This window comes from Gallus gallus, chromosome 4, assembly GCF_016699485.2.
Source record: "Gallus gallus isolate bGalGal1 chromosome 4, bGalGal1.mat.broiler.GRCg7b, whole genome shotgun sequence".
Classification (NCBI taxonomy): Eukaryota; Metazoa; Chordata; class Aves; order Galliformes; family Phasianidae; genus Gallus; species Gallus gallus.
Genome location: NC_052535.1, coordinates 40,449,341 through 40,473,280, shown reverse-complemented (window position 1 = coordinate 40,473,280; position 23,940 = coordinate 40,449,341). Strand labels below are relative to the sequence as shown.

At 34.6% G+C, this 23,940-nt stretch overlaps 1 protein-coding gene across 5 annotated transcripts in view; it reads left to right on the top strand.

Moving 5' to 3' along the window:
- TENM3 (teneurin transmembrane protein 3) overlaps window positions 1-23,940 on the top strand; it is a 1,287,844-nt gene that overhangs the window by 441,608 nt on the left and 822,296 nt on the right. The gene's annotated exons all lie outside the window — the stretch shown is intronic.

The following is a 23,940-nucleotide window of genomic DNA, read 5'->3' as shown; positions in this document are numbered from 1 at the left end:
ATATATGTATATGAAAACAATGTACAATAAGATAATTAGCGGTTCAGTGGTACTAAAAAGCTGTGCCAGCAACACGGCCTTATTATTCACATTTCTATTATACAAGCAATACCAAAATATATTCGGGTTGGAAGATGTCAAGTAAATGGGTGACACTGTTTCTAGCTTGTCTAACTACCATTAATTTAGTTAGTATTCATTGTAATTACACTGATCATAATGAATTCATTTAGTATTAATGTGAACATTAGAGATCTTTTTAGGAACTTCATTATAATTCAGCAATAATTAATGTACATATTAAATGAAGTGTTACTACTCAATGCTATTATAAAGCCATGTTGTTTCATTTGAAAATCTTTAGAGCGGGTTGTGTTTGATCTGGTTGGTATTCTGACTGTTACCAAGAGGTATTCTGCAATGGCAAAGGGCAATTCACATTGGAAGACTCTTGTTAACTTTTCAGAGAGATTCCATGTCTGCACTTGTCTACTGGTCCCCATATAACTTAACATTTGAAACAGCATACTTCATGGCCGTGATAATGCAAAAAATAATAATAATAATAATACTAAAAAAAAAAACTTCAACAAATAATTTCTAATGTTTTAGACATTATCCAGTAAAGGAGGTACTTGTTTAGAAGTAAACTGCAGCGCAGTACTTTGCTGACATGCTGATTATATATTAACCTACACTGATTACATATTGTATATTTACTTATACAGTGATTATTATTCCCTCGTACCCTCCAAGTGGAATCCAAAACTGAGAAACAATTATTTCCCCTATATCACACATTTGGAAAAGCTAGGTTCTTAAATGGCATTTATCAGGCAGTTACACAAAAATAATGAAAAGTATAGCAAAAGAAGGAATCACCTAGAATCATATGGCTGTGCATCTTATCCACTGGCAATGAGTGTAAATATATTCCCAGAAAAAGTGAGAGCAGTATGTACATAACATTTTTCCAGATGCTTTCCAGGCCTCCAACAATATGAGCTGAAGAAATTTCAGCTAAGGTGATTTACAGAGATTAAAATGTTGTTGGTTTTCTCCTCCATTAATCTTTTCTTATAAACTATGTAAACTTTAAAATGGTGTCCTTTGACACTAAGTTGCACAGGTCTACTACTCTGTTCATTCTGTACATTAACAAAAAAAAAAATCATTTTTAATATAGTTTTGTATAGCTTCATTTAAATCTACATTGGATTGGATAGATTTGAATGGGAAGAACAATGAACAGTTAATGCCTGTCCACTCCCTCTGTGCCACCAGTGACTTGTGAGTGTCAGCTCACAAATATCCATCCCTCTTAGGAGGTCTTGTCAAGAAAAGCATCCTACTCCTCTATCTGCACAGAAGATGTTGTTTACCCTTTCTGGATTTTGTATGCTAGATGTGGTTTTCGCAGTGAGAGATGGTTACACCATTTCAAAATGATTTCTCCTGCTTTTCTTCTCAGTTTCTTACTGAATATTTGAACACTTGTGGAACTACTTATTGACTTAAGTCTGTATAGTAATTATAAGCTCCAGTGTTCTTTTTTCACCTTGTGCGTCACTTTACGTTTATTTACATGACATTTAATCTGCCATTGTATTGCTCTGTCACTATCTGTCTGCACTGCATTATACATCTTCTAGCTCTGTACCTTTGCAATTTTAGGTGAGAGAGAATGCACTGGCACTAGTCAATAAACTGTTCCATCTGTGAATTGTCTTACAACTCTTCAGTGAACATTATCTTATTCTAATGATTTGTGACTATTCATTTTCTCATCACTTCCTTTCTCCTTCAAGTGGATATTCCCACTGAGAGTTATTAGGATACATTATTACACAGCAAGCAATCTTTACCTGCAGTTTTACAAAATATGTCAATGTAATGCTAATTAATAAGAAGTCCACTAATCTATGAACTTCTGACTTCTTTTCTGCTGATATATTTGACCTTGGGCAAATCATTTAACCTCTGTGCTTCTTCATTGTTTCTCTTCTTAGAGTGCAAAAAATGGAATTACCATTCTCTTTAAAGCTGCTGAGCCTTATAGATTATGTATATGCTAAGTGTTTTTATTTGATTTGCACACTGAATCAAATTAAGGCTTTGAATAGAATAGCAGATATAACAGAATAACCTTAACTTCTAAGTTAGGAAATTGTTATTAGTATGAGTGTTGGAAACTATTTGGAACTGCCCTAAATTTAAAAGCAACTCTTTGGTTACATCAGAAAAAATAAGACAAAAGCAAACTTCTTTTTTTTTTTTTTTTTTTTTTTGTACATTAGGTGCTGAATTTTCCTACTTGATTTAGTGAATGTCCTTTTTATGATCAATGCATTTGTAAGAAGTTTGTTCTTCTCCTTAGCTTAGTCTGTCATGGCTTTATGTTGTATAAATATATACGCAGAAATTGAAGATTAATTTAATTTATGTCTTGTATATTAATAACTCGGAAATACTGAAAATATATTCCAGGCTCAAATCCTGGTGGTTTACAAAAGTTCAGCATGCTCATTGCAAGTGCTGATTCCTCCTGAACAGTTGCCTCTTGTGAAATGCAATGACGTTGTCCTTGTTACTGTTGTAGTGTCCCTCCCCCTTTTCAGACAAAATCCAGTCATCCAATAGCTCTGATTCTGTGATCTTGCCTTTCTGCTTCTGAGCAGGTGAGACTGCAGCATTGAACCTTCAAGGTTCACCTTTCTTTAGCCATATCTGGGGCACTGTGAAAGTCTTCTGACAGTTCTTTCTTATAGGCTAGGGTAAACACATTCTTGTGTACCTCAGTATTGTTGCATAGCCTGCCAATGGAAGCATTTCCTTTTTGTTTTGTTTTTGTTTTTTTTTAATAGTTACATATACTAACTTACGACCCTGTTTACACAGATACTGAACTCCAGCAGCTTTGGCAAAAAAATAAAGGCAATACTGATTCAAAATACTTGCAGAAATAAGGCCAATCATTACTAATACAGCTCTGCTTAATGTTGTCTGATTTTTTTTGGTGATGTTTTTTGATGATGTATGATCACTATTTTGCCCTTTGCTGCAAAGGATGAATTTTATCTTTCTAACTTTCACCAAAGCTGGCAAAAAACGTGTTTAAAAGTTTCAATGACAAGATTAATGGCATTTCAGTTTCTTGTGGGAAAAATATCAGTCTTCAGGAACAATGTTATTCATTGTGTTTAATGCAAAATTGGGTACATGCTGAATATGATTTAGCAATACCAATCAAAGAGCAACTTGGACTCACTCCTGCTATAATGGTTTGGACTAATCTAGATAGATTGTAGGTTGTTTCTCTTCCTTTTTGACTTCCCTTTCACCTTCCCTTCCCTTCCCTTTTTTTTTTTTTTTCTTAAACAAGAAGTATAAATATGATCCTTTTCACAGACAGGCTGGTAATAATAATTTTTCTTACATTTGTGCCCGTTAGAAGATCTCGACCTGCTGCTTCCATCTTGCCATCCCTTCTCTTTTCTTCCCCCTTCTTCAACGTTCCATGTTCTACATTGATTTATTTCTAGACACTGTCATAGAAGTCATAGAACTGTCCTTATGTATCTCAGGTCATTAACATTTGTTGTATTTTTTCTTTTTTTATTTTTAATCCAGGTTCTTTATAACTTTCTAAGGCCTTCATTCTTACTCCCAGTTTGTCCTTAATTTTTCAGTTACATCATTCTCTCATTTTCTCTTTCACATTAACAAGTAGGAAAGAGGGAGAAGTGGCTGTGTGGGAGTACTCATGAAGATTTTTTGTTGCTGAAGTATATGAAATTATCTGGAAATCCAGATAAAAATTATCTTTAAACTGCGATTTGCTTAAATCAATTGAATTCAAAGGAATTTCAAGGCACTGGGAGATACTACATTTTCTGTCTGGCATCCCAGCAAGGATCAGATTGCATGCGAGCTGCATATTGTGTGCACAGTGCTCAAATACTTAATGCTTCTGGCCCATCCCTTTCACTTTAAGCATTCCTTTTCAAGATTAGTGTTTGGGCCTACCTCAGTAGAGGAATTTAAAAATAAGTGCCTAAAGACACATGATCTAACATATACGTAATACACCGCATTTTAGCCCAGAGCCACTTTTTATAGTGTTGTTTAAGCCCTTCAAAAAATAGAATGTACAATGAAGACCTTTAGCAATCTTTTACCATGGATGCTAGCAGGCACTGATATAATGCTAATGTGACAGCTATGATTTTAGCGAGAGACACTTTTATTTCCTTGATAAGACAAGTGTTACACATACTGAAAAGCAGACGGATTTTTCTGGCCAGTGTCTCCTCATATTTGTGCCACTACGGATTTGCTGACTACTCAAATTATCTTTCACAGGTTAGCACGTGTCTGTCTTACACAGAAATGTTTGTCTTCCTTCCTGACATTTCTCTAAATGGTCTTGTTTTTGAAAAATGAAACCAGACTGTGTCGTTGTTAGTAAGTGGCTACCTAATGTTCTCCCCAGAAAACTGCTAGACCTTTATAATGCTAGACATCCATTTAGGATTAGCTTCCCTTCTAGCAAATCAAATTCTATTTCTTACAAAATGCATTCAAAATTTGCAATAGTCCCTTCTGTGGCAGAAAAGGAAAAAGGAAAAAGGACGCTAATACCTAGAAAGAGGCTCCATTCTATTTCAACTGTGATTGTGGTTAAAGCTCCCCTCATTTTTATCTGTTCTAACAAGGTTCCCTTATGCCTTTTTGTAAACTACAAACCATATTATATAATCTTCCCTCCAGTCTCTCAGAAAATACGATATACCACACCAGACTGATAAAATAAAGTGTACTTCAATCCATATTTTCAAATCTCTGTGCCAACTTAATTATTTTTCATTTGGTACATAATTTTGTATTCTTGAAATAATTAATTGAACTTATTGTATGCCTTTGTCAGTTTCGTAATCTTCGTTGCAGCAGTTTCATATAATGATAACTTCTCTAGAAGTAGAATCTGGGTGGAAGATAAATAGCACTTCTGATGCCTTTGAGAATAAGAAGTGTGGATTTGCTTCTTGATCTGTGTGTTGGAGTGGCGATGTATTTGGTCCAAAACAGAAATTACTTAAAGTAGATTCTGGCTTGGGGAGCAAAGTTTTCAGTTTTTTATTTTCCTATAAATTTTCAATTCCTTAAGCCAGTAAAATGAACTCCTGAATTTTGTTTTTTTTTTTTTTTGCTGTGTGCTGGTACATCCATTAGTCAATTTACATGGTTCTTCTAAAAGCGTTCTGGTGTTCAGATGCAAAATAGAATTCCATTATAGACCCATAGAAATATTTGGAGTATTGTAGTTAAAAATCCCAAGATATTTACAAATAGAGCAGTCAATTAATATAAATTACTATTAATTTATTAATGAAAGACTCCTTAAGAGGGACTGTATACTGTATAGTGAAGTAGTAATAATCTACTGTTGCCCTCTATTGCACTCTAAGCCAAACATAGTACAAGAAGAAAAAGGATAAAATTTCATGACCATCAATGAAATACTTCTGATAAGCAGAAAAGGAAAGAAGCAGCTAGATTGATCAGATGAGGGAACATCTGTTAAAACTTACTGATCATGTTTCATTCAGACACTAAAATGTGAGACCGTTAAAGAAATAACTGACTACATAATGAAAAGTTTTTTGTTACTGTAAAAAAATGCAGTTACATTAAAACTTCTGCAGAATGTGTTGGTGTATTTTGATGTAGAAGACAAATGCAGTCTAAAGCTTACGTCTTACAGTTAAATACATATATGATGGACTTGTGATCTATGTTGTTTTAGCTGCAGGTAACAGTTTACCTGCTTCATCTTATTCTTAATGAGTAAGGCTATTACTGATAAAATGTTCTCTTAACAGAAAACATGCTAAGTATTCTCTTAGATTGTTTTCCCTTGTGCTCTTCAGTATAAATTGCAATACCAGAAGCTGCTGTAGTATGATCCACACCCAAAGGTGGCCAAATGCCAGAGCAGTTATTTGGCCCATCTAATTCCATACATTGATTCCTGTGGTTCTGTAATTTTATATATATATATTAAAAAAAATACAAAATACAAAATAAAAAATTAACACTCCCTGCCTATCACTGACTTGAAAGGATAATGCCCAGCAAGTTTTATTTGACCTTAGTTTTGATTTCCGCATCTTTATTCTCCCATCCTTTCTTTGTCCTGCTCCTTAGCAGTAAAGGTCATCTGCAACAATTTGTTCTAGAGGCCAGGAACAAATGAATTTTGTAAAGCATTGTCAGCACCTGTGCAAATGTGTGCTCATACAAAACTTTGCAGGCATCCTACTAGTTCATCATTTTTGATCTAGATATCCTAACCCAAAGCTCTGCAAAACACATTGCCTTGTTAGTGTATCTTTATACTCATGTGTTTTGCCTGACTACAACAGGCAGCTCTGAGTTTGGAATTTAATCATTTTCTTCTAGCAGTGATTCTGGGCCAGCAGAAGAGACATATGCCTGTAGGAAATTAAAGGACTGTTTCTCACTGAGTAGCCATGCTGGTGCAATTGTTAGCTCTACCATATCACAATATGATTATGTGTTGCCAGTGAATTAACTCCAATTGCTGAAATGTGGCTAACCCTACTCATGTTACTACATGCTGCTGTTGTAAATACCATTTTGCTTAAAGAAATATGATAAGTGAATACAAGTAGCAATTTAGAAAGCAACTACTATGAAAAAGAAAAAAAAAACCTTGTAAAATCATAGGTCCATGAATGCAGTTTTAAAGCAGTTGTTGCTGCTGCCATCTTTAGAACAAGTGTAATGTCTTTCTCTTTTCAATACATTTTAGTGTTGTTGTTGCCTAAAAATCCTGAAATGTACTTAGTCTATTTTCTTCACTTGAAGATATTTGCAAATAAACACACATAACAGCCAATCAGAGGGCTTTTTTTTTTTTTTTTAAGTTTTCCTTTCCCTAAATTCCTATGTAACACTACATAATTATAAAAATAATATTTCATCCTAGTAATTAACTTTGCCATTAATAAGAACTGTAAAAGTAGGGTAAGGCTAGAGTTATGCCAGTAGTACATAGGCAAAGTTATGGATTTGAAGGTAAAATGTGTTAGGTAGAGTTTTTCCTTGACAGAAGAACATCCTTAGTGTTGTCAGTTGCAGCATTTCAAAATTCAAAACTGACCAAAAAATTGCCATCATTTATAAATACGGAATTGCAGTACAATTGTCAGTCCACGTGTACATGTATATATGCAGGCTTAGATCTTATACAAAAGTTCCTTCATCGTGCTTTGCCCAGCAAATTTTTATTCCCATCCTCAAATTCTCACTTTCTCCAGTCCACCTCCATGTGAGTTCTGCCCTTTCCCAAGCTTTCCAACCATCTTCTTTATGTCTGCCTCACCTATGTTAGATTGCCCATCCTTTCCCTTTCATTTTTGCCAGTGGGATCAAAGAAATGATACAACACATTCATTGTAGTTTCCATTTTAATTGAAATATTGTCTACCTGAAGCCAATTTCAATTAATCTATGGGTACAAAACGTATTTAATTATTTCTTATTATTTCCCATTGTGTATTCTGATTTAAATCTATACAAAAACAACCTTTGTGTTTTCAGTCCACATAATTTCTTAAAATGTATCGTCAGCGATATCAGAAACGTATTGTGTTGGTGTAAAAAGGCTCAGTATGTAATAAACATCATGACTCTTTCACGGGAACCACAGGAATAGAAGAGGGCTGACTGCTGCTGTACTTTATAATTTCCAAGCAGGATATAAACTCCAGTCCTGCAGAGTTGTTAAATCTCACTTATCTTGGTTATTATAGGGTATTAGTATAGTAGAAGGCTCTGCATTCAGATATCCCCTGCAGGAAAATTCTCCACCAAATTTCCACTAAAAACTAAATACTTTGAAATTATAGGTAAAAATTTCTTATTATGCTGTATCTTTTTTTTTTTTTTTTAATATGTATGATATCCTAATGTAATATACTACTTATTTTGCTAAAAGCCCTCTTTCAGTTTCAGACACTACTGATATTTCATGTTTGTTGTCATCAGTGATGTTATCTGTTTTTCACTGCGCTCATGAAAGCTGACAAACAGAGAGAAGTCAGTAGAGAATGCAGAAGGAATCTGAATCTGTAACTGATCCTTGCCACTGTTTCTTTTTGAGTGAATGTAATATTGCATAATAAAGTTTAGTCTAGTTCTTTGCCATATAGCCTAGTGTACCTGAGAATCATCCAAATGGGAGAAAACAAAGAAGTGTACTTAATGTAAAAGGAAATTTTCTAGAAAGGAAACAGCAGCATTGTAATTAAAAACAAAACAAAACAAAAAACCAACAAACACACACAAGAACAACAAAGGAAAAAGCCCCCGCACATATAACTGCAGAACTGCGATAATCAAAACATACAATTATCTCAAAGTTCGGTGTGTCCATCAGGGCTGCTTCAATACATCTGGGTTTTTGTGTTTAAAATCTTGTGTACAGAAATGTTCAAGCCTGCAGAGTTTCCTTGTTTCTCAGAAGAAAGACTCTGCAGGAGAGACTTTCTGTCCTGTGGAGCTTATAGACTCTGCAGGATCTTTTGCTCAGTGACCCTAGTTTATCCACAATTCATTTATGTGACTGAATCCTATGTCTCCCAGATAAACGAGTTTCAGATCATTAAGGTTGTACTGTCCTTGTTAGTAAGAATGTATTATTGACCAGAGGAATGCTGTAATGTCCTTTTTTTTCCAAAACACGGGGAAAGGAGAATCATAGAATTTTTATCAGTTTTGTTTACAACTTGCTTATGAGCCATTTTTTTTCCTGTCTCAAGAACAGGAATAAATTATGGATGAGGTCTCCCATATCTGGACATGATTATTTTTTAATTATTATTCTCTTTGATCCTAAAGAATTTGCAGGCTTTTATGCAATATGGGGTAAAATTTGATGTCAGATAAACCTTTCTAAGAAAATAATACAAGATACCAGCAGTACCTGCATTGCTGTGCGATTGTAATTATATAGGGGGGGAAAAACAACACAAAAAAAGAGATGTTTTCTGTCTCATGTAGTCTATTACTGCAGTGAAAATATTTCAGACTGAAAAATATCTAACAAAATCAATAGAAAGGTTTGTGGCATAGGAAAAAAGCACACCTTTTTCTTTCTTATTCTTTGGCATTTTTGAACATCGTTGGCATATAGTAGAAAGGCAGTCGTGTTATTTAAAACTGTTAACATTAAAAAATCATGATCTCTCATTTCAGTTACAAATTGATTAGTAAATTCTAAAAAAAAAAAAAAAAATCAGTTTATTGTGAAATCCATCATGTCAAAGATACATTAAGGAGTCATACATCTTTAAGAAATACTCTGATCAATATCATAATCTTATAGAATGTTAAACTCTGGTAATTTCTGAAAATACTGTTTTTATTAAGTGAGCTTTCTGGTGAGCATTCATAGTATACTGCACTGTCTGGATATTCTTTATAGCTCTGCAATAAGTAGTATGTATTCATTAATATGTAACAGAATTTGATTAACATCTAGTAAATAACATGTGCAGGGAACATAAATTAGGCTTTGACTGATTATGCAAAATCATACATGAATTTGACTTCTGCAGTTTCATTGTCATGTTGTTAGTATTAAAACTACGAGGAGGCATATGGATTTAGCTACTCATTCTGTTCTAAAAGTTGCTTAATTTTCAGCATAGTAAGCAGCAAAGACACAGAACTGCTTAAATAATCAAGTGGGTTTTTTGAATTCACCCATTTTTTATTAAAAAAGTGGAAGGCAATACAGTCGTGTTTGTGGTGATCACATGATGGCTACAGAGATATTCATTGAGAATGTCTCCCCGTAATGTTCACCGATACAATTTTAGCTTGATTATGCATATTCTATTTTCCCAAGTGTAGAAGATTGCATTCAGCTGTATTCCAAATGTTGTTGTTCCAAGAAATGTTTGTATCCAGAATTATACGCATGAGAATTAAATTAGTGTACATAAATAACCATTTGCTTCTTTGAGAAATGCAGCACTCTGAGATAACAAAAAGAAAAGGGCTGTGCAAGATAAATCTGTAACAAGAGATTTCATCTTATGCTCCTGGTCTATTCAGAGCTCCGGTTACTCTGTGGGTTTGGAGCGACACAGAACAGCAAATTTTCAGAGCTACAATTTATTATCCTTGACTGAACAATCACTCCATTTTTCATCCACAAACACTTCTTTCTTGACTTGTCCTACTTCATGTTAGTCAGTCCTCATTGTGAACAGTACTAAATAATAGCAATTAGGGCATGTGAGCTGCTTCTCTAGTTTCTAATCTTCTCGTGTATTCACTATGAAAATTTCTCATTTCTTGCTTTTTCTCACCTTTTTTTCCTCCCTGTTTCTTGTAATGAAGTACTGTAAATACAATTTAACACCAATCAGCTTCTGTCATTGTATTCTTTAACTTCTTGCCTTTGAAGAACAAAAATCTGGCACTGAATTTAGACATGCCAGGAACTGCTCCTCAGTGTTTTTGTGACACAAACAGCTCGGGAAGGGAAATGACAGAGTAAGATGTTATAATGGAAGAATAATAGAATCAGAAAGTGAATTGTCTCTTCAGTTTGAGCTTTTCTTCTTTGTCCAAGATAAACTTTTTAATGTGTTCTATAGAAGTGCTGTTGCCCAGCAGATGCTTTGCTCTTTCTGTCTCCAACTGGCATTTTCAACTTCAAAAAAGTCAACTCCCAGTCAAGTGCCAGGCTTTGGTATGCATATGCTAGTTCATCAGACGTGAAATGCTTCAAGACGACATGTCAGTTTCCCATACGGTTCTGCTGAAACGTGGGAAGTCTGAAACTGTCCGGCCGCCTGTCAGCTCCAGGCAGTGCTGCTCAGCCACTGTGCTCCGGCACCTGGCTGCTCGCAGTGCCATGACAGGGGCTGTCCTGCAGCCTGACACCCAGGACTTTCTATTGTGTTTTTAAATACAAGACCTGTTTTGAGGTTTACTGAGCCTCCAGCTATAACCCTTCAATCCTGGGCTTAGTCCTAGTGTGTGCAGCTGTTGATTGACCTGGCCACCCTCCAATTTCAGGTCTGTCCGTGTTCCCACCCAACTGTTTTTATACCTTTAGCACAAGTAATTTGTATTCACCACAGTGCAAAAAGGTGTATGCAGACGGTAATTACTGTGTTGCACGTGCAACAAATGAGAAGTCAGAGTAAGGAGTGATAACTGAAGTTTTCGGGTGCTTTTAAAGAGGTCTACAAAATGAAGGGCATATATACAACATTTTTGTGACTTCTAATGTTTCTCTATTTTAGATTGACCAATGAAATTTGTGTATTTGGTGTAATTGTGTAGGATGTGTTTTCCAAACTAAGCAGTGTTAAATGCTGTGCACACAAAGACATGGGTATTCTCTCTTGCTTTGGACAGCTTGTATATAGCGTATGGTTTTATACAGATCCACAAACTCCCATCACGTTGTACTTTTATCAGATAAGAAGCTGCAAATTAAATTGAAATTGTTCTGAAGTATTTGCTACAGTCTGCAGGCTACATCAGGGTGGGAGAGAACACTGTCTCAGAAATCTTTGCAGAGGTTGAAACTTTGATTAAAGAAGACATTTGGGCTGAACAGAATTGGGATTGCCAGAAACTCCTTGATTTGACATTACAGTTGGAGAGAAGAAATTTGGATATCGTAGTGGGATATGGGATAATAAGAAGCCATATTAAGACCTTATTGCCTGTCATAGGGAACAATGATTCTTTCCCCTTTTACCTTTTTTTTTTTTTTTTTTTTTTTAACCCACAACCTATGGGAAACAGAGCAAAGGCTCTGCTTTGTTAAAATTCTCTCTTTAGAGGTATCCAAAACCCAGCAGTTTTCTTTCTCAGTCCTTTGCATCTGATGTGGTCTTTGCACCTCAGGCAGAAGCGGTATTTCTTTCCTGTTCCTATTTCTCCTTCATAAATTCTAATTCAATGTTTTAACTTTTTTTTTCTTTTAAACATTTGGGGGTTCTTTTTAAGCTGAAACATATTTTAAGACTTTGAAAAAAAGTTAGTGCTTTTTCTGGTTAGTTCAGCTACTATCAGTTGCTTCGGAAGTAACCCTACAAATCTTAATCTTGTTTAAATGTGTTTAATTGTACTGGGAATCATTTATTCTTAAACACAAGATAAAACAATCCCAGAATCACAGAACTGTAGGAGTTGGAAGTGACCTCTGGAGAACGTCTAAGTCCAACCCCTCTGCTAAAGCAGGTTCCCTACATTAGGTTACATGGGAAAGCATCCAGGTGAGTTTTGAATATCTCCGAAGAAGGAGACTCCACAACCTCTTTGGGCAGCCTGTTCCAGTGCTCCGTCACCCTCAAAGGAATAAAGAAGTTCTTTCTCCTGTTTGTATGGAACTTCCTGAGATCCAGTTTGTGCCTGATGCCCCTTGTCCTGTCGTTGCAAAGTGCCTGGCCCCATCCACTTGACTCCTGCTCTTCAGATATTTATAAGCACTGATGAGATCCCTCCTCAGTCTTCCCTTCTCCGGACTATACTGTACTGTATAACTATTTAGATTTCCTCAGTAAATATTGCTAGTACATTCCTCTTTCCCAGAGTAAATTAAAATTTCCTTTACAGTCTAATACAAATGTCTCTGGCCATCTATCTTGATTTCACAAGAGCTTCTAAAATAGCGTACGGAATTCTAAAACAGAATTTTGTGTAGAAATCATTTCATTTTTGAGCTTATAAATAGTCTGTAGTCATCTAAACATACATTTTGTGAAGTGAAATGAAGATAGAAGACTTAACATGGTGGAAAAAAAACCAAACAGTAATTACTATAATTAACCATATTTCTTGATTTGGCTTGAGAGCTGAGAGATGGGATGAGCTAAGAGAGCTAGGGTGGGAGATAGTGCAGTGTTTCTTTCCAATTGTGTTTATCACAATTGGTTTGTACTAGACCAGCTGTTCCTGGGCCTTCTTTTATTTATTTTATTTATACAGACTATGTCAGCTTTATATTTAAGTATGCCCTTAAGAGGAGATCTATAGGAAGGGTTTTTATTTTCTATGTAGATAAATATATACATATATGTATATCTTATACAAGGATGCAAAAAAGGTGATTCAGAACATACTACTCTTCTTAATGGGAGATTTATCTTTTAGAAGTAACTTACTGGAAGAATGCTGTACTTATGCATTAAAATGGACTTGCTGTAATTACTTAATGCTTAGGTAGTAAGTAATTACAGCTTAGGTTTTATTTTTAAAAGTTGTGTATTTAAATGCATATATATCATGTAGTCCACTTTTATATATATATATATATATATATATTGCGTGCTAACATAAAATTGAAATGATAGTACAATTTTGTCGTCAGAGTGTTGCGTTATATTTTATAACCTATATATCCAAAATGCCTTTTTACAGTAATAACAAATTAAGGGCTCTTTTTCAATAAATAAGCTTATGTGCATTCATCTCCTCCTCTGTGGGACACATCTCAATTTTGAAGAAGTATTTAGGGCAATCCTAAAACCACATATCCAACTTAATTAGTGGGTTATGATCTTGTATAGCATAGACTTTAATCTAACTTCAAGGAGTTTTTTATCCTATTTGTATTATTTGTCTTTTTTTCCCCCCCAAAAAAGTAACTATTTTTAAGATAGCATTCAATTAAACTGATATCAGAAAAATCATGACATCTACATTTCTGGAAGTTTTGGTCATGACTTATATTCAAAATATATGTCTTAGAAATATTATACGAGGACTGGTGGTATTACGTTATGTGTGTATCCCACCATCTGCTCTAACCCCCAGTGCTATGGAGTTAAAATACTTGCCCTTCTCAGACAGTCCCACACCACCACCAAGAAAAAGAAACATGGTATAGTTCACCTGCAGTTTCTTCTCTGAAAGAGTAAAATGAGACTTCAGTTTAGGGATAGAAGAAGTGGGGAATTAGAAAATAAAATGGTGTGAAGGATTATAAAAATAAGGTGAATCAAGTCAGTTTTTCTGTCTCCTGCTTGGAAATTTGTAATTGATTTGTGAGTTAGCCATACTTTTGCAGCTTTCTTTTACTTCTCAGTTTTAAAGCTGCACTGACAATGCAATAAACAAACAAACAAACAGAAAAACCTTTCCACTTATGGCAAGAGGGGCATAATTTCTGTTTTCTTGAGTTTTAGAGGTTTGGTTGGTTGGTTAGTTAGTTGGCTGGTTGGTTTTTCAAGGAGGTGATTGTATTATGGTTGCTTATGTAATATTTTTATGTTGGTCCTATGTAAAGACAGATGCGTAAATAAATGCACAGCTTCTGATACAATAAGGAAAAACTGGTATATAGCAATATAGTATTGTTGTAAACCAAATGAAATATATTAAAAAAAAAAAACTTTTTTTTTTTTTGTAATTCTGTTTTCAGTGATATACTGCTACTTAGTATATCAAATTTATGTTAGAACCAGAATTTATCACTAGATATATCTTTCTTTTTTCTTTTCATTTAGTGATAGTTTTTCTCTTGCTATAAAAGATGAATACTAAAATGTATTCTGCTTCCTCCAATTTTTTTAAATTTGTTTGTGAAAAGGCGCTCTGTAACTAACCATAGGATTTAAAACAAACAATCAAGTACAAGGCAGCATTTGACTCAGGAATCAGTCAGGAAGGACTCATAATGCCAATTCGATCTATTTAAAATCTCAGGACTCATGACTTTTAAGAGTGTATTTCTGCCAGATTTGAATCTGCTCCTCACATTTCCATGACTTTCCAAAATCAAGATGCGAAGGTAAATTCTGTGCAAGTTGCAGATTGAACTCTGTGCTAGTGGTAAAAATGTTGTTGGCTTTTGTAATCAGATAGACCTGTGAATAAAACACACAGCATCACAAAGGAAGTTTTTCCCAACTTAATTGTGTCCAGTCAATAAATGTGCAAAAGAAAGTCACCTAGAAATCTTACAAACAATTTTGACAACCATTGTCAGAGTTTTGTGTGTTATTAAGAGGTAAGAAGTGATGGTTGAGGAACTATACTAAATACAAATTTCTATAAAGCAGAGTCCATTTATGCAGAATAAAAATTTTAAATGACTTGAGGAACACAAATTAATTATATACAGCACTTAATACCCATGTGTCATTTTTCCTCAGTTAAAACAGATTGTTTTTCTTACTTTGTGTGTGATCTAGTTTGAAAGAAAAACCAAGGGAGGGGAATTACAGCAAGTATACTGCAGAGATGACAAATGCTACTGGATCAGTTATGGGCTTTGGTACAGCTCTGCTGTGGGGAACCTGCAGAGGTATCGCAATCTTCTTCTAATCAGAGGATAGGTCTTGTGCCGAGCACATTTTATCACTGAGTGAAAGAAGAAAGGACTGAAAAAGGACAGCTTTTAATTTCTGCACGGAATCTGCCCATAAAAAAATATATATTTGGGGATGGACCTAAAAGTCTTTAGAGGGCACTCCTTGTCATTGTGTATTATTTAAAATTTGATTCACACAGTGCAACTTCCCCTATTTCTACGTATTTTTAATATTCTAATTAGAGATATTGGCTATTTTGCAGTCTTACTTCAGTTGCACAGATGTAATTTAAATTAGTCTAATATGGTCTTGTTAAATGTAATTTTCTTTTTTTTCAGAGGAATTCAGTGGGAAATTTTTATAGCTGGAACTAAGTTGGTAAATACAATTCTTTGTAGTTAAAGCACTGATAACCACCTGCCATTATTTTTAAATAGTGTTTCTTCTATATGTGTCAAACCTTGATGCAACAGAACTAGATTCCCCAAAAGACTACTATAAGTGTAAATATAGCATATTAAAAAGTTCCAAATAACAAGCTGACAAGAAAAGAGAAAGACAAGACTGGTCTATGCTTTTTGTTTCTCTACTAAATTGGTTTAAATGGAATAGCATGATTAACGGATTTATTTTCTTAAAAGGAAACTCAGAGAATGGTGATGTAGGCTATAAAGGTGGAGATTTAGACTGTTCATACTATGGTTTACTCTGTGTCCTATTGTTTAAATGCTGGTTTCAGCTTCTAGTACATCTGTTAATCACAAAGAAAATATAAAAACGGAGAGTTCTAATGGTATAGAATATCAGTTCTGCCAGTAGTCAAGAAAGAAGAATTAAAAACTGTGATAAGCTGGAACACTTCTAATATTGGTTACCTCAGGTAAATGAGGTAGAAAAGAAAATGGTGGTGGAGAAGCTGTTTGTTGCATCACAGTTGCGGCAAACCAGGTTCCTGAAATAAGATGGACATTAATTCTTTAGAGTCTAGTGAGATGATGGAACATGTAAAATGCTCAGCCTGAGCAGAGTTTTAGCAGAAGGATTTAATCTTCTTGTCTCCAAAATAGGTGTGTGAGATCCTGAAATTAAAAGAGAAAACCCGGAATGAAATCCTTGGAACAGTCTGAATTGGGTGCAGTGAATAGTGTGTTCCATGTTCCTGTGGTACTTTTCATTTCATTATTAGTATGGATAAAAAATACCTTCACTGAAAGTAGCAATAGGAAAATGAATTTACTGAAATGCAGACAAAAAACTGTAACTGTGAAACAACTCTTAGCAGAACAACAGAGAAAAATAATTTCAGAGTGGCTACTGGAATGGGTAGTGGAACTTTCATGATTATATTTAGAAAAGTCTAGCCTTTTCCTAAGTCCTGGAAACACTGGTTTCTTACATGGTAGTGTAGCTGCTGTCTGTGAGGCAGGTTATTTTTCTAACATTAGCAAGACATTTTGGTCCCAGCAGTTTAGAAGTTTTTCTTTCTTCATCTGTGTGACATCTGACAAAGATGTTACTGTATGCTTATGGTTCTCGTATGCCAAAGGCAATGCAGAAAAGAATATGGAAAGATCCTGAAAAACAATATGTTTTATTTTTCAAATTTGTACGTGCAGTTCACGATGTATCTCATGGATTTTGTCCGTAACTGAAATATCTGGCACAGTAATTTTAAAAACTAAATTACTTCATGTATAATGGAATCTTGATTGGAATTTTCCAAAGCACTTGCTGTTACAGAACTAATATTCGTGATTCGACAAATGTCAATCTTCCATGCAGGTCAGTATTGAGCTGGTTCTGTACCCATGACTTTGGGTCCCAGTGCTGCTGGAGATAGATCTCCGATAAGATTTAAAGCTGAGGTCTTTGTATTGATCATTTGATTTTCAACCTTGAGGTGAAGGCACATAGGGAACAAGTGTAATCTTTACAGTATGTTTCTCTGTCCCTATTTTTTGTGCAGTTGTCTGATGTTTGACCACAAGTACTAGAAAATTTGACTGAAGTACTTGACACAAGTACTGAAATTTCAAGATTCAACAGGAAGGTATTCGAGAAAGATAAATAATATATTCTGAAATCAGCAATCTGATTTTCAATATATATGTATATAATATAGCTATGTTTCAATAACTTAAGTTTAAAAGTCTTTCTGTATTTTTACATTATTCAAATTAGAGAATAAAAATTAACATCTTTAGCAAAAGACAGAAGCTTATCTTACACTTAAGTTGAAGAGTGTCTTCTGTCAAATCCTTAGATTTTTCAAATAGTGGAAAAATATGCTGTGCCTTACATTTCCAGTAGTTGTAGGTTTCACAGTCCAAACGTAGCAGAAAACCCTTTTTACCTTCTGGTTTAGCTTCTCCTTTTTTTTTTTTTTTTTTCTTATTAACCAGCTCTAAGGTTTTTTTTTGTTTGTTTGTTTTTGTTGTTGTTGTTTTTGGGTATTTTTGTAAGTCTTTCAAATTGTATGTGCTTTTAAATGTATAAAACAATGTAATATTGTAAGGTAGTTATTAGCATGCATCAAGGTATTTTCCTGACCTTCAAGCTTAGAGCATTTTTGCAAACTCTGTGTGTTGATGCTGTTTGTAAGCTTGGGTTCCTTGCACTGAAACTTTTAGGAATTATTCAAACCCACCGAGGTAAAATCTTTTCTGTCTGTTCCTCTAATCCAACCCCTAGAGCCCCCTTGTAATGACATTTTCCCTAATACATTGTAAGCCCATCTTTGTTGTTTCAAGAGTGCTGTATTTAGGCTATCAACAACTAATATAGAAATTGTATTTTGTAGCCCCACAGGGAAATGGAGACTTGATAAATATCCACCTAGTGCACTTCAGGCGCTAAATTAAAACAGAAGTAGAAACACAGGAAACACAGAATGATATTGTCAGTCTGAAAATCCACACTGACTTAAAAATGCTAGTTGACAAGAATCCTGATCAACAGACTCATCTTAGGCCTCTTGGGGCCAATTTGGAAATGGAAAAGAGTAGAGAAGATATTTTAAAACAATGTCTGCTAGCAGTGCTGCACATGGTGTTGGCATTTCTATTAAAAACTGATACCTCCAGGGGGATCCAAAGTCTCAGTTAGACCAAGAGCAATGATATAGATATATTTAATATTTATTTTCTGTTTGTGTTCAGTTGATTTTATATTTCAGTATTTCCAAAAAAAAAAAAAAAAAAAAAAAAAAAAAAAAAAAGACGTTTGGTCTGTTGTGTTAGTTAGCAGGATTACATGTGTGTTGCTAAATGAAAATTAAGTTAATTCTGTTTTAGTCTATTTAGCAGATAACTGATTCATTTAATATTGTGGTTTGTAAAATGTGATTTTTTTTTCACCACAAGCATTTGAGAACTCTAACAGATTTGTTCTGCAAGTACATATATCTTTGCTGGCACTCTGTTACAGTATATTGCATACTATGCTAAATTAGGCATCAAAAGTGGCTACTGATCTCTTGCACTTTTATTTTCTTCCATGTCTCAGCTTAAAAATATATAAAGGTGTATATTTATGAAGTCAGTTTTTAGTAAGGAAATTATATTTTTTAAGAAATTACAAAAAAGAAAATAGAATAATGAAAGGAGAGTTAAGAAAATCAGGATAATCCAATTGCCTTGATTATTTTACAACATTAAAAATATAATTAGGAAGTACACTAGTCTTCACTTCTATCATATTAACTCATAATTTAACATAAAATATCCTATAATATATAAATATGAGAATAATAGACAACTTTATTTTTCTGTATATGTATAAATATATAAAGAAGAGAACTTCTGTAAGAATTCAGTGTCTAAAAGAGAAGAAAATGCTGTTTGAGCAGTTACGACAATCCAACGCAGCAGCAACAGCGGTATCCCAATATAAAGGAATCTCCAAAACTCACAGCATAACTGCCTGTGGAGTCTGTCATGGAACCACATGCTGTTACTTGAAAAATACCTTCTACATTGCTGAAAAGTGGTGAGATGAAGTAGCAATTAAGAATAGCAGGATAGTTTTGTTCACCTGCATGGTTGGGCATTTTCAATTTTTCTTCCTGTGTGAATGCACTGAAAATGATCATAAAATGAGCTGAGGATGGTCCATTCGGTGTTGATTCTAGTTAGTTTTCAGTGCTTTTTAACAATATTAAGTGTCTTTTCTAGTCCTCTTTTAGGTGAATATTGATTTTGTCTTTGCCTTATGTTTTTCATACCAATTTTGGAAGGCACAAATGCAAGTTTTTTTTCAAAGTAAAGTGTGGTGTTTTGTAAGTGCTCATCCAGAGCAATGTGAACAGCTACCAAGAACAATGTTAACTGCAAAAAAAAGTGGGCTTCTCATCAGCAGAATACAAAATCTTCCATCCCTTTGCACATTAAAGAAGAAGATACTGTTTGTGGCTCAGAAGAAATTCTTGATGCTTGGATCACCGTCTCCCTTGGAACACTGGACTGGGAAGTTTAGCTTTATGCGTGTACTGGTTGTGTGCTCTTTTGTAGGAATGCCACTGGTCACTGCTGAAGGCAACATAATCACCAATATAAACTTTTTCCCCCCCCCGATATATCTATCTTTATAATTCATAATTCAATCAACTACTATAGTTTCTGTCTCATAAAAGCTTGCTCTTTCTTCCTTCCTTTCTTCTTTCCTCCCTGCCTGCCTGCCTTCCTCCCTCCCTCTTCCTTTCTTCCTTCCTTTCTTCCTTGGCAAAAAGTTGTAGATTAATTTAGGTTGTTTCTGTGTCTGTGTATTTAGTTATGGTTTAGTATGGAATATAGATAATAAAATGTAATCCACATGTAAGAAAAGCTATTGTAGAACTGCAGAAGAACTCTTGGTTATTACAACAGGATCTCTCTCTTTGCTTCAAGTAAGATAACTCTGAAACAGAGAAAAGGAGCAGTATGTTGGAGCTTCATAACTACACAAAATTTTGTCTTCCTCATGAGGTATTTTTGGTCTGTCCAAATTGCTAGATCAGGAGTCCTTCTATTGCATTTTTCAGCTAAAAAAAAAAAACAACACTAAAATGTCCTGAGAAACATTCCGGGGCGATATATTTCCACTGATATGAGCATTTGGCAGAAGCATTATATAGAGTGACTGAAATTTGATTGTACAACCAGGGAACATGAAGTTAGAGTCGTTTCCCTATGACTCCAGTTGTCTATGACATTAATCTTATTTTATTGATGCAAAGAGATAATTTTTACAAAATCCAGGTGTAGCAAGAACCAATTTAAATGGACCCCACAGCTACGTAGAATGAGGAATGGAGGGGATTAAATATCTCTGTAGTCATAATTCCAGAGGCTATATTGACAACAGTAAATATTACACAAATTACTGCTTGTTTGGAACAGCTTGATATATATAGATTACTGCGCAAAAAAAGCACAAGCAGGATGAATGTGCACTTGGTAACCTTTGTAAAGTTCGTCTTCCTGAGTGCTCACTTGATTGCTCACTTGCGTGAGGGTGAGCAGGTCTGCAGGATCAGTGCCAAACTTTAAAATTTATTTTAGATCTTTAAATAATTTAAACACATAATGGTTAACCCTCTGTTGTCCATACATCTCCCATAGACAATTTACATCTGGAGGTATTGATATGAGAGGAGTATTTCTTCATGTATGGAGTTACAAAGCATGATCAGGGAAATGAAGTTATTTTACAAGATATTTGTTTTCTTTGATTCTTGTTTTTTTTTTTCTTCTTTTTTTTTCTTTTTTTCTTTTTTTTTTTTCTTTTTTTTCTTTTTTAGATTCAGGCATATGTACTGCCTGAGTGTATCAACTAGAGCAGCTTGCCTGGGGGTATGAGCTTTTAGCTGTTACTCAGCATTTAAATACAACAGGTCATTATAATAACTTTTTTTAACTTTTCAGTTTCCTATGTAAAGTTAAATATATAGACTAATTTGTTGCTAATTTTTCTGAGATCCTTACTAAATGTCTTGCTCTAAAGTTCAAAGATTCAAATCGCATTAATTATCCATGCAAATAGTATTAGTCGTCAACCATGTTAGTAATGACAGAAGTATGTCAAAACTGAGCAGATATGAAGTATAATCCATCATATTTTGTTTACTGTAAATATATTGCATATTTCTGTTTACCTTCTTACACCTAACCAGGAGCTATAAAATCTTACTTGTTTAATCCTTAAGAGAACTGAATGTCTATACTTTCATCCTTAATAGTAAAAGGCAATATATGTTCTGCTTTTTCTACAAACTTCTGTCCTTGTAATAATGATAATCATCCATAGTAAGCTGGAATATTATCACGAAACAGTCTTAATCACAGACTTCCCTACCATAAAGTATGCCACAAATATTCCAAATTGTTCCTTTTTCTTTATTTGTAACTTTGATTTGAAGGCAAAATCTTACATAATGGTGTTTTGTGCCTTGTCAAACTGGATTTTTTTTTTTTTTTTGGTAAGACTTGCATTTTTGCTCAGTATGCTTTTCACAGACAGAAATCTAGATTAGAGGTGTTAGTGAGTAATGAGCTCATCCAATAACATTAGCAATATTAAACTTCCAGACTTCAGAGTTTAAGATCATTCTATATCAGTGTTGTCTTACTAATATATATATATATATATATATATATTATGGGTGCTCTGAAAGTAATGCCTCCTATTTTATGAAGTTGGTCCACAATGTCAGAGACAACTGTTGATGGTATGGAAGTAGAGGCTGAACCTTCCCACCAATATTCCATTGCATGTTATTGCCACATAACAGATAGCAGCAGAGTTTCAGTCTGACAGAATGGTGTCTGACACGGAAGTGTGTGTGAAGCAAACACGTCACCAAATTCCTACATGCAGAAACAACTACATCCATTGACATTCACTGACACTTGCTGAATGTTTGTGGAGACTAAACAGTAGATGTGAGCACAGTAGGGCAGTGGGTGGTGCATGTCACCAGTGACAACAGTGACGTTAGATCACCTCTACTGGTGCAGATTTCTACATGTGCATAATTACAGTTGGAATGATTAGTGCGGTGGAAAGGTGATACAAGAATGAAACGGCAAAAGGGACAAACAGGGAAAAAAACATTCACCCATCTCCAAAGAGATAGACTTGTGGGGAAAAACTCCACAAAGGAGGAATCTCCAACCAGCGATTCTTCCCTAGTAGTAGTCAGCCCTTAAATGAGGTCTAGGAGAGTAGCAGCCAGGCTCCACCCGTTCTGGCCACACAGCTGAATTGCCTTCACCTGTGCTCCCAGGGCTGACCCAGTCCTTTCCCCAGGTGATCAATCAGTGGTTCAGACCGTGACTCAGCAGTTCCCATACACTAGTACAGGCTCTTGTTCCTTGCTGGTGGACGTGCAGAGCTAATGATGGTTGTGTTGCAAAGTAGTGTTTTGTAGCTGAGACTTTGCTCTATCAAATAGTGCTATTGTGCTCTTTGTATCTGTTGCAGTTTCAGTAGAAATAATTTGGAAGCATCACTTTGAAGCACCTAGATAGGAATATCTCCTTTACACATGAATGATTCCTTAATTAGTTGTAATGGACTGTTGAGGAAACAAACTGTTTGAAAATAATCCTCAGCATGAATACCATCATAGCTACTGATGTGGTTGAATTTATCAGCATAACTTAACACTGATAGATTTTGGGGATTTTTTGTGCTGTTTTGCTTAGGCTTTTTGGAGAAGAAAGTGTAGAGTACATGAAAGTGTTTGACTAGGGCAATGTATTTTTTAAGTGTTCAGAGGTGTTAAATTCATTATGGTGAATTTAAATGTCATATGAAAAAGCTAGTTCAATCCTCCTGCAAATTAATGATTCTTGTTCAGAATAATGAATGTCTCTTTCTGTCACTTCTGTTTCCTTGCTACTTATGTATTGTTTTTTCAGATTTATTAGGGGACTGGCTTATATCATAATGTAAGATTATTTTATATTGTTTTAATTATACCAAAACCATATTTAAATCCTGCTATACTGAGGTTCCATAAATTTTAGTTTATCCCCAAATGTGGTATGTGTGTTGTGACCATTCAAGTTTATGTGCTCTGTCAAAATTAAATTATGTCATCTAGGTCTTACAAGCTTCTTACAAGCAATGCAACTTTTTGTATTAATGCATCAAAGCAATTTGTATTTTGATTGCATCAGTTCAGGTTGCAGCCTGATTGATGATACCTGCAGATGTTGGAAGGAATTAGTTGATGCAGATTTTTTATCATAAATCTAAGATCTAGGTAGAGAAATTATCCAAACAATCTCATTGGCATGCTATCTTTATAATGTTTGACAGTAATTACCCTAAAAAGGCTGGTTGGCATTACTCATGAAATGCAACTATTTAATTCCTATGGAGAAAAGGTTTTTGGAAACAGTGCGTGCTACCATGCTCCTCTAACCCAATGCAAATCAAATTTTCAACACTTAAAATGAAAATTCTTTAAGAAGATCTTTTTTTTTTTTTTTTTTTTTTTTTTTTTTTTAACACAAAAAGTGCTTTCCTTCTCTGGATCTTTCCTACACATAAAATGAATCTACTAATCCTTCCTGTGCATTGCCTT